Source organism: Eucalyptus grandis, chromosome 7, assembly GCF_016545825.1.
Source record: "Eucalyptus grandis isolate ANBG69807.140 chromosome 7, ASM1654582v1, whole genome shotgun sequence".
Classification (NCBI taxonomy): Eukaryota; Viridiplantae; Streptophyta; class Magnoliopsida; order Myrtales; family Myrtaceae; genus Eucalyptus; species Eucalyptus grandis.
The window spans coordinates 48892138-48904570 of record NC_052618.1 but is presented as its reverse complement, the minus strand read 5'-3'; the positions used below and the strand labels follow the sequence as shown (position 1 = coordinate 48904570).

General features: G+C 39.4%; 1 pseudogene; it reads right to left on the bottom strand.

The window, feature by feature from the left end:
• Window positions 1-11929, bottom strand: part of LOC120296190 — a 16493-nt pseudogene extending 4564 nt beyond the window's left edge.
• Between the last annotated feature and the right edge of the window lie 504 nt (window positions 11930-12433).

The window sequence follows — 12433 nt, the reverse complement described above, 5'->3', positions numbered from 1 at the left end:
TTTGTTTCTCATGTAAGGTTTTTTCCCATTCGAGCCTGTCTCGGCGGGCCCTTTGTTCTTTGGGCTTTAATTGGGCTTTTCAGACTCAAGCTGAGTGGGCTTGCTTTGGCTATGGGCATGCTGTGTGGGCTCCCCTTTGTAGGGGATTGGGCCCACTTGTTAGGCCTAATTCGAAGCAAGGAAAGGCCCGACCAAGGCTGGTCGGGCCTTGTCTTTCAAGTGGGCCGATCGGCTCGACCCCCAACCGGACCAAACCCGGGTCCGATCCTAGACCAGACACGACCCATGCCAACCGAGCCGAATCCAGGTTGGGTCAGACCTAACTCGACCTAATTCACCCAATTATTTAAATTAATAATTTTTAAATTTCTTTTTTAAAAATTATTCAAAAAATTAAAATATTAAAATATTAAAAAATTAAAAAATTAGAAAATTTTCTAAAATCTAAAAAATGCAGGGTTTGGGTAGGAATTGCCATATTTTGCCTTCCTAGTGTAATTAGGCATTTACTTGTGTTGGAGAAATCTTCTTGAAGTGTTTTGAAGTTGACAAAACGTTTCCATCGTCTAGTCGAGGAAGGCTTGCAGACTCGCTATTTAAAGTCCGAAAACCTCCGGCATGTACCCGGACTCAGACTCAAATTCTATTCTCATTGACAATCTCTAATCCGTTGAAGAAAGGTTATCCAGAACTGGATGTTTCGTTAAGGATTTAACCTTATCAACTGGAGAAGATCTCGTGGTTGGAAAAGACATAATGGAGTCCTTTGATTGATCAAAGATTGACTCGATAATTGAACATCTGGTGATTGCCTAAATATTAATGGAACGTTCTACTTATGGAAACCGAGATTCTAATTGTATGCGCGAACAGGATTGATGGGCTATCGACACGTTCCTTTAATAGCTCGAACAATCTTCCTTATTGATTCCGTCCAACGGGTAGATTGGAGGAATTCCTTTGGTAAGTGCCAACGGGTATGATGGCATAAAGGAGTATATAAGGAAGACGGTCTTAGTTGTTCAAGGAGTGCACGATAGAAGAATTCCAAAGTCTGAAGCTCCTTTTTGTTTAGACAATTTCTTTGAGCGAATACTTGTATACAAAAGAGAGTCTATATTTGTGAGAAATCTTGAGGAGGTGGTAGAACATCTACACCTTTGTGGAATCAAGGCAAAAGCAGTGCTGTAACTTCTCTTTGTTCATAGTGGAATCCAGCCAATAGGCTGTCGGTGAAGAAGAGTGGACGTAGGCTTGATATAAGCCGAACCACTATAAACCGTGTGTTCAATTTTCTCTTCTCTCGATCTTACTTTGATTATCGTTTGTCTTAAATCCATCAACTGTCTAGTATTGTGCAATTGTTGAAGAAAAATCTTTTATATACCTATTCACCCCCCTCTAGGTACTCATACTAGCAATATCAATTGGTATCAGAGGCTGTGTACTTACTCTATTTGAAGTGTTTTACTTCGTAGTAAAAGATCCATGGCTAGTATGCTAGCACCAGGGCTGATGGAAGGGCAAAGCAATACCAGACCACCCTACTTTGATGGAAAGGATTACAACATCTAGAAGAACAAGATGAAAGCTTTCCTACGATCAAAGGATCCTTTGGAATGGGATGTTGTAGAAAAGGAATTACTCCTACCCGCATCGAGTCTCGAAAAGGGAAATAAAGGCGATGAGACCAGCGGAATGACTCGGGAAGAGATAATCAAGAGACAAGCACTCGATGCAAAAGCAATTTACTCCTTATATTGTGCTTTGTCACCAAATGAATATAATAGAATATCTTCTTGTGTTACATCAAAAGAAGTTTGGGACAGGTGCATATCACCTATGAAGGAACAGTCAGTGAAGGAAACAAGAATCAACATTCTTCTCGGTCAATACGAAGCCTTGAGAATGAAACGGGAGAATCTATAACTGACATGTTTAGTCGTTTACGGATATTGTGAATGGTCTTGAAAATCAAGATCAACCAATTTCTGATCCCATGAAGGTAAACAAGCTCTTTGCGTGGACTCTCCAAGTTGGAATCACATATAGACTTCGATAAGAGAGACGCAAAGAATTATGCCACTATCTGTCGACGAGCTGATTGGAACTCTTCAGTCTTATGAAGTGGAACGAATCAATGAAGATGACGATCCAAAAGGTAAGAAATCCATTGCATTAAAATCAAATGATGATTCTGATGATACATATTCGAAGATGATATGGACGATGAGGAGCTTGCTCTCATGATAAGAAGATTGAAAACTGAATAGAAAAGGAAGAAGGTTCAACTCAAAGAAACAAAGCTTTCAAAGACAGCAGACCAAGTCTATTGATGATGAGGAACCAAACAAAGATGTAGTCGCTTTGAATGTAAGAAAAAGGGACACATCAGACCAATCATGTCCTCTTCGAAGAAGAAGAGAGGAAAAGCTGAAAATTTTCGAAAAGCTCTCAAAGTCGAAACCTAGAGTGATACAGAGTGTGAAGAAAGTGATAATGAATATGCCAATCTATGTCTGATGGCACAATCAGACTCAGACTTTGGATCGGACTTAGACAGTGAATTTGAGGCAAGTAATTTTAAAATTCCTGTCAAAGTTTCTAAATACATTGATGAATTTGTGTTTTAGTCTTAAGACTTCTCTCAAAAGAATTTCCGAACTGAAAAGGAAAACTCAGCTCTAAAACAAAAGGAAAATGTTTTAGTAGAAATAGTTAAAAGTCTAGACTTGACTGTTTCCACTCTTAAAGAAAATGAAGATAATCTTTTAAAAGAAAATGCTTTTTAAAAACTGACTTTATCAAATATTTCAAAGAAATTTTCAATAGGGTCTGAAAAACTTGAAAAAAATTCTTTCGGCTCAAAAACCTTACTTCAATAAGTCCGGTCTAGGTATGACAGAAACAATTCCCTTGATTGATTTTCCTAAAGTAAAAGAAAGAATTAAGAAAAGACTCTCGAGAGAGGCTTACAAAAATCATTTCAAGAAAGTTTTGTTAAATCTGTAGGTAGAAACGCTCTCGGATGTTCAAAATCACTTTGAAAAAGAGTGTCATATGGTTTGGAAACACATTAAGAAAATATGGGCTAATCGCTTATGTTACTAACACCAAAGGACCCAAGAAAGTTTGGGTACCAAAGAAAGCTTGAGACTTTATTTTAAATGTAGGTTACCGTCAAGAAAAAGGTAAAGTGGTATCTTGACAAAGTGGATGCTCAAGACACATGACAGAGACTCAAATTGTTTTATAAAGCTTGCTCAAGTAAATGGTGGAAAAGTTTCATTTGGAGGAAACAACAAAGGAAGTATTGTGGGATTTGGAGCGTGAAAATTGGAAATCTCACAATAAGTAATGTTTCCTTAGTGGAAGGACTCAATTACAATCTTCTCAGCATTAGTCAATTGTGTGATATTGGTTTCAAGATCTTCTTTCAAGAAGGAATATGTTACGGAATCGGTAAAGACTCTACTCGTCTTTCATGGGTCGAAGACATGGAAACATCTATCTTCGGATGTGAAACCAAATGAATCGCAATGTTTTATCTCAATTCAAGACGAAGCAAGCTTATGGCACAAAAAGCTTGGTCATGTCAACATGAAGCAATTAGCTAAAATCTCATCAAAGTAGCTTGTTCGAGGACTACCCAAATTACCTTATCAAAAGACTGATCCATCTACTCCATGTATTCTGGGAAAGCAGGTAAGAAATTCATTTAAGCCAATAAATCATGTCTCTACTAATCATGTACTACAGTTGCTGCATATGGTTCTCTTCGGACCAACCGAACACGAGTATTGGAGGTAAGAAATATTGCCTAGTAATTGTGGACGATTACTCCCGTTTACTTGGGTATATTTCCTTGCAAGTAAGTCCGAAACCTTCTCGTATTTTGAAAAATTTGCTAAAAAGGTTCAAAATGAAAAAGGATGTGTTATCTCAAGTATAAGAACAGATCATGGAGGTGAATTTGAAAATCAAGATTTTATAAAATTTTGTGATGAAAAAGGCTTTAAGCATGTGTTCTCCTCTCCATATACTCCTCAGCAAAATGGAGTTGTGGAAAGAAAGAACAGATCTCTTTAAGAAATGGCTAAAACTCTTTTAATTGAAAGTAAGATTTCTTGACGATTTTGGGCTGAAGCTGTTTCAACAGCATGCTATATCATCAATAGAGTCTTCTTAAGACCTATTCTAGAAAAAACCCCTTATGAGTTATTCAAAAATAAGAAGCCTATTGTTTCATACTTTCATGTATTCGGTTGCAAATGTTTTATATTGAAAAATGCAAAAGATCGAGTTGGTAAGTTGGAAGAAAGATCAGATGAAGGTATCTTCCTTGGATATTCTACATCAAGAAAAGCCTTCGAGTCTATAACAAGAAGAGCCGATCTCGTGGAGGAGTCAATGAATGTCAAATTTCAAGACTCAACGCAAGTTGAATCAAGTCAGACTCATCAAGAAGAGTCTGAACCTGCTCTAGACCTTCCAAAGCTTACAACTCAAGAAGCATCTCAGACTCTGGAAAACCAGCATTAGGTTGTTCGTGAAGATCCAAATAAAGAGAGAGATCATCAACCAGACAAATGAACAAGTAACTGGAAGCATAAGTCTAGTAATCCCAAAGATCTTAATGAAGGAATTCGCACCAGATCCAAAAGGGGAGAAGAGTCTAGTGCTGTGGCTCTCATTTCTGAAATTGAACCAAAGAGCATAGAAGAAGCTTCATCTGATGAAAGCTGGATTGAAGCCATGCAAGAAGAGCTCGGACAGTTCAACATTAATGATGTCGGGAATTGACATCCAAACCAAAAGGTAAAACTGTTATTGGAGCTAAATGGATGTTCGAAACAAGATGAATGAGAAAGGAAAAGTCGTAAACAGAAACAAAGCAAGACTCGTGGCCAAGGGATATACGCAAGAAGAAGGAATAGACTATGATGAGACTTACGCACCAGTAGCAAGGTTAGAAGCTATTTGACTATTACTTGCGTTTGCTTGTTATAAGAATTTCAGGTTATTCCAAATGGATGTCAAAAGTGCCTTCCTAAATGGATTTATCCATGAGGAAGTTTATGTGGAACAACCACCAGGGTTTGAAGACCCAAAGAAGCCAGACTCAGTCTTTAGACTGAAAACGGCTTTGTATGGTTTAAAGCAAGCACCTCGAGCTTGGTACGACAGATTAAGTAAGTTCTTAATACAAAATGGTTTTGTCAAAGGTAAAGTAGATACGACTTTATTTATCAAAAAGGAAAACAAAAGTTTCTTACTTGTTCAAATATATGTGGATGACATTATTTTCGGATCCTCTAATGAAAATCTGTGCAAGAAATTTTCTAAGTCTATGCGGGATGAGTTTGAAATGAGTATGATGGGAGAGTTAACATTCTTTCTTGGTCTTCAAGTAAAACAATTGAAGGAAGGAACTTTTATTTATCAAGAAAAATATGTTAATGATATTGTCAAAAGGTTTGACTGGAAAAGTGCAAAAAGACCGACATACCGATGTCAAGTTCTTTGAAGATAGACAAAGATGAAGAAGGGAAGAAAGTTGATCAAAAGGTGTATAGGAGCATCATTGGTTCACTTCTTTATCTTACTGCTTCTAGACCTGACATTTTGTTGAGTGTTTGCTTATGTGCTAGGTTTCAATCAGATCCTAGAGAATCCCATCTCAGTGCCGCGAAACGTATCATTAAATATATTGCTTCATCATCAAGCATCGGTTTTTGGTATCCTAAGAAGGGAGACTTTAATCTTCTGGGATATTCAGACGCAGATCTGGCCGGTTGCAGAGTTGATAGAAAGAGCACTTGAGGAACTTGCCCGTTGCTTGGAACGGGGACGGTGTCTTGGTTTTCAAGGAAACAAAGCACTTTTTCTCTTTCAACAACAGAAGCAGAATATGTAGCCCTTGGAAGCTGTTGTTCGCAAATTCTATGGATAAAACAACAGCTAAGAGACTTTGAAATGAAGACTCATGCACGGAGATTAATTGCGACAACACCAACGCTATCAACCTCACCAAAAATCCAATTCTCCACTCAAGAGCAAAGCATATAGAGATTCGACATCACTTTATTAGAGACCATGTTCAAAATGGAGATGTTTCAATTCAATTTGTTGACTCAAAGAACCAACGGCGGATATATTCATAAAGCCTCTGGAGAAAATCAATTTGAATCTATCCGTTCCAGACTCAACATTTTGAGGTATGAGGATATCAAAGTCTAAAGACTTTCGAGACTCAAACTTACAAGACTTTATCTTTAAGATAGTCTTGGTACGACCAAATCATTGTAAGTCTTTCTCTTGAATCTCATCTTGAAAAGATACGATCGTCGGGGCTTTGTGTTTAAATTGTTGCTATATTTAATTGACGTAATTATTGCATCGTTTCATTTTCAAAAAGGAAGTTATTTTTTAAATGGCTATTTTTGCGGAAAAAGACAGTTATTTTGAAAAGGCATTTTTTTATTTCCTTTGTGACGGTTCGTTTATCCCTCTTTTTAACCGATCGAGCACTATCGTTTCCTCTTCACTTTACTCTCAAAAACCCTAGAAAGCATCGATCCTCCATTCCCGTTTGTCTTCTTTGTTTAATCTTCAAAAAGTTGTCATCTTTCTTGGGAAAGTCAAGCAAGGAATCTTCAAAAAACTAAGAAATATGTCATCTTCAAGAAAGTCTTTGAGAATCGTAAGCAGGGGACCACGGTGAATGAGTGAGGGGCCTACGCACTTCGATCTTACTGAAGAAGAAGTGTCTCCAGAACAGCAAGCGAGCCCACAACATTCTCAGCAGCGTCATTCTCCTCCATCTAGTCCTCAAGGCATTGATCATCAACAATAGGAAGAAATCATCGAGGATGCAGACCCTGTAAGAGTTCAAAAGCCCGCTTATATTTACCAGCTATATCGTGCCTTAAAAGGAATTCGTACTCCTTTGAACTACATTGATGATTTTCTTAAAGACAAAGGACATGGGAACGAATATATCTTCTGCGAAAAATGGAAAGTTTGGGAATTGCTCGAAAAGGGGTGGTGAGGAAACCCTTGCAAATATCCCAAGTGATCCTCATTAGGGGGTCGAATCACGTAGATGGGAATGATGATGACAAATTGTACAATCAATTTCAACCGAAAATGGGTGTTGCGGTTGAAAATCAAGGAAAAATGGGAGATTTGTTCAGATCGAAGGAACAAAAGGATCTGTATTCGAAATTGCTGAAGCTTGGGGTAATAAACCCTAGGAGTGTGGATTTTGATTTCTGGATGCAGTGAATGTGAACTTGAGGGAAAAGTTCAGTTATCTTCAACTTGAAAAGTTCTGTTATGACACTACAGAGGCCTATGCTGAATTAACTGCATATTTCTATTCAAATCTTAGCTTTTTGGATGCGAATAGATTCTCTTTCAGCGTTAAAGACCAAGACTATGTTGTGGATATGAATATGCTGAAAGATGAAGATATCAACCAATCAAAGTTTCCATTGCTCGGGCCACACTGGAACTGGTGAAGGACAGGAGAACAGATGAAAAGATCACCTATTTAAGAATGAGTGCATTCAACATCTTGCTTCACATGATTGTGATTAATTGCCTCCGACCGAAATCAACTTCCAAGACGATGTCTCAAGTTCGAGGCAAGGCGATGTATGCCATCCTCTTTGGGAAAAGGTTTTCTCTCCCTCACCTTTGTTATGTTTTACATGTATAGAGCAATGATGAAGGACAGAGGTCAACTCCCTTACCCACCTTGTTACGAAGTTATTCGACAACTGAATATTCAGCCTCCGCAAATCTTTTGTGTTCGACCATGCGATCATATGGTAGTAGGACTGAAAATGGTGACCAAAATGCGTGCGAAAGAGGCGAGCAAGGAGTTGGAGAAATTCAAGAAGAAGACTCTGCCAAATCTCATCAAATCTCTTAACGCAGCTAAAAGAAAAGGAAGGAGCCCATGGTTGCTCCATCCAAGAGAAGAAGAGCTCTCCTCGTCGAGGATGAAGATGATGAGGAAGACATCACCATCTCGCATTGGCTTTGAAGAATTTAAGTCCTCTGTTTCTGAAAGAATCGAAACAAATGACGAAAGAAGCGAGAGGAGAAGGAAGAAGAAGAAAGAGAAGCTGAAAAAGAAAAGAGAGGAGGAAAGACTGAAGAAGAAATAAGAGAAGAAGGAGAAACTGAGGAACACTCTTCTCCACATGTAGGCATGGAAACAGGGGGAGATCAGGAGAAAGGAGTGAAGTCTTCATATCCTGATGTAAGTGAAGGAGTCAGTCACTCACCAGCAGACCCAGAGGATGTTTATGCCTCTCAGTTTCCAGAGGAAGGTCATGAAGTTTCATCGCCAAACCTACGAGATTATGCTGATCTACCATCGTCTGCATTTACTCCATCAGATCGAGCCGAAGCAAGTACTCAGACTGATAATGCAGCAGATTTTCGCAGAATCATGGATATTCTCTTGGAGATGCGAGGTCAAATTTATGCCTTGGGATGCGAGGTTCAAAACTTGCAGAATGCGGGTCAAGTTTCTTCATGTTCATTGAATGATAAGATCCAAGCCCTCTGTTCGAGATTCAGGCCAATGCCAAGGGTGAGGAGATTGCACAAGCGAAGGAAGACTTGAAAAGGCTGGAAGGCATCGTTCAGTCTATGGAAGATTTACAGCCTGTTCACGTTCCCAAGCAATCTTGACTTCATCTCATCCTTTTTAATGCTGACAAAAAGGGGGAGAGATGCAAGATTTGAACAAACTATCAATCATTAAACTTTTAACTGTTTGTTGGATTGTTTTGTTGTTTGAACTCTGTTTGACTTTGTTTTGTGTCTAGATGAGAACTGAACTAGACTTGGACTTGATTGCTTCTATTAACTAGTATTGATATCTTATGGATGGCTTTATCGTATATAAGACTAACCTATTTTCTGTGGTTGCAGATTCTAGTGTTATTCATTTAGCCATTTATCTCTATAAGATATGCATATGTGTTTGAGAAATGTTTTACAGGTCAAAGTTATCCAAATATGCAGGAAAGTTTTGTCACCATAAAAAAGGGGGAGATTGTTGGAGAAATCTTCTTGAAGTGTTTTGAAGTTGACAAAACGTTTCCATCGATCTAGTCTAAAGGCTTGGAGACTCGCTATCTAAAGTCTCGAAGACCTCAGGACAGCCGAGACTCAAGACTCAAAGTCTATCCTCATTGTGAGTCTCTAATCCGTTGAAGAAAGGTTATCCAAAATTGGATGTTTCGTTAAGGATTTAACCTTATCCACTGGAGAAGATCTCATGGCTGGAAAAGACATAACGGAGTCCTTTGATTGATCGAAGATTGACTCGATAATTGAAGATCCGGTGATTGCCTAAATATTATTGGAAGGTTCTACTTATGGAAATCGAGATTCTAATTGTATGGGTGAACAGGATTGATGGGCTATCGACACGTTCCTTTAATAGCTCGAACAATCTTCCTTATTGATTCCGTCCAACGGGTAGATTGGAGGAATTCATTTGGTAAGTGCCAACGGGTATGATGGCATAAATGAGTATATAAGGAAGACGGTCTTAGTTGTTCAAGGAGTGCGCGATAGAAGAATTCAAAGTTTGAAGCTCCTTTTTGTTTAGACAATTCCTTTGAGCGAATACTTGTATACAAAAGAGAGTCTATATTTGTGAGAAATCTTGAGGAGGTGTGGTAGAACATCTACACTGTGGAATCAAGGCAAAGCTGTGTTGTAACTTCTCTTTTGTTCATAGTGGAATCCAGCCAATAGGCTGTCAGTGAAGAAGAGTGGACGTAGGCTTGATATAAGCCGAACCACTATAAATCGCGTGTTCAATTTTCTCTTCTCTCAATCTTACTTTGATTATCGTTTGTCTTAAATCCATCAACTGTCTAGTATTGTGCAATTGTTGAAGAAAAATCTTTTATATACCTATTCACCCCCCTCTAGGTACTCATACTATCAATATCAACTTGCTCATATTTTTATTATATCGTATGTTTAATTTGCATATTTAATTATGTTTAATTGCACGTGTTTAATTTTACTACAATTATGATCTCGAATAGCTATGATTGTTACTTTAATGATTGTGCACCCGCATGATTACCTCACATGTTAGTGGATAGGTATAAAATCAATCCAAACTGCCTGCCAAAAATCATTTTGTTAAAATGAACAAGATTAGGTACCGAAAAGACACTAATTGGTCAATTAGTGCAATTAAGTCCCCGACCCTAGATTCTCTGATTGTGTAGGAAGTGAGTACACTCCCATGTCTCACTTGGTTTCTAATCGACCCCAATAGGCTAGTGGCGACTGCTTTTGTGCAAAAATGCCTAAAGAATATCCCAATGTCATGCAGGGTATAGGCTTGCGAGAGTCCACACCTAATCATAGGCCTTAGGCCCGTCTTTTAGGCAATACCCCTAAACCTGTTCCCTCCCCCCGAGGGTAGGTCGCGACAATGGGTGATTCCGTTTACTATTATCAAACCCGCGAATGACCCTAGGTTGATCCTCAGTAATCGTGTACTTTGAAATAAAAATCTATTTTCCGCAATTATATGTAGTCAATGACATCCATGTGTCAAGATGTCTTAAACGTGGTTTGGCATAAGTCAGCTACACATGAATCCTTAAAGCCGCCTGTCAATCTGAGCTGTACCTAAAATGGCATGGGGCGAAATTGACATGGCATGAAAACTAAAGATTGGACTTCAAATTATTGGGAACATTCGAGATGGACTTTGGATGAAGCTGCTTCGTCAGTTGACAGCGCTAGTTAAGCCAAGTATTTGGAAAAGGGATTTTTGGACCGAGGAAATGGGCTAGGCCAAGCCAGTGTGGGCCTTAAGACCAAGGTGGGATAGCCACCATGATGGGCCCAAAGCAGGCAAGTGAGCTCATTGGGCCCAAACCAACTATTCATCTTCCAAGCCCATTAGTAAACCTTAAGCCTATTTGAGCCCAATCAATTCCTGAGCCCATTACTATCCATTTCGAAGCCCATTTCTTAGACCTGACCATCAATTTCGGCCCAAGGGCAGATTGGGAATTTGTGCAAGGTGGAAATGACCATTTTGTCCCTAAAAGCAAGGATATAAGGGCAAAGGAAGAGAGAGAAGATGAGGTCATGTGCATGGGGACTTGAGGCATGCTTTATGGGGCTTTGATGGGGGCCTTGATAGCTCTCACTTCACTTTCTCTCTCCCCTCTTTAGCCTCTCTTGACCGGACCCTCTCTCTCTCTCTCTCTTGTTTTTCTTTCTTCCTGCTTCTGCCCCAGCTGACCTTCCTTCAAAAAGTTGAGTTTATTGTTAGCTTCTCAAGCGAATCAACTCTCGTGACACTCATCATCGTGCTCAAAAGACACATACCGTCCACCTGGAGTTGGCTGTTTGCCAATCGGAGCCATCATCTGACCCGTCAGCCGGCCAGAAGCCAGCGGCAGTTTGACCGCCTAGCCCTGTTCTGCTCTAGCTAACCTTCTTGCGAAAACTCGAGTTGTTCGTTGCCTTCTCGTGAGAATTAGCCTTTGTGCTACCAACCATCGCCGAATGGAGCCGTTGGCCTATCCAAACACTAGCTGGAAGAAACCGGTCGTCGATCATTCAGTCCGCCTGCCACCTGCATTGTTTCGCGTTTTCAGCCATTTTTCTCCCATTTTGACCCTTCCTTCGCCCATCCTAGCCACCAGCGAATCCCCTTTAACCCCCAGGTGCCATCGGTTGTCGGCCAAGCCCTCGCCAAAGCTCCAATTAGTTGCCTAACTATATTTCTCCTCCAGCAGTCCAGTTTTTGGGAGTTTCAATGGGAGTCCAAGTTGTTGTTGCTATTATGAGCTTGGGACTACCTTGGACCATCATGGTAGAGGTCCCAGAGCATTGCCTCTGTCGTCACCATCGCGTTCATGTCTGTGGCCCGTTTAACGAGTGAGTTTAGCTCCTGATCCTTCGATTAGTGCCTAAACTTGCTTATGGTAGGTTTAATTAGTGTTGATTCTACTTTAGGAGATTTAATTAAGTCATATTAGTCCTAAGATAGGTGGTTAGATTAGTGGCTAAGATTAGTTTAGTTTAATCTTACTTTATTGGCTTAATTATGGCTTATGTGCTTAATTGATCTTGGTTAACCTTAATGGATTGATAGTTTACTTTAATTAATGTTTTTAATGATTTTTGGATTTAATTTATTAATTATTGAATTATGCAATTTCACTGTTCACGTGGTACTGTTCACGAGCGCTGTTCACTCGAGAATGAAAATTTGTCCAATTTCATGCGTTTCGATCTTATGAGGTGATTTGAGTGTATAAATGCTTGGGCATCCGCATGAATGGAGTGATTTTCACGAAAAAAGAAGAAGAAGAAGGGAATAATGGATTGTCCGAGAGACATTAAAGATGGACCATTTTTA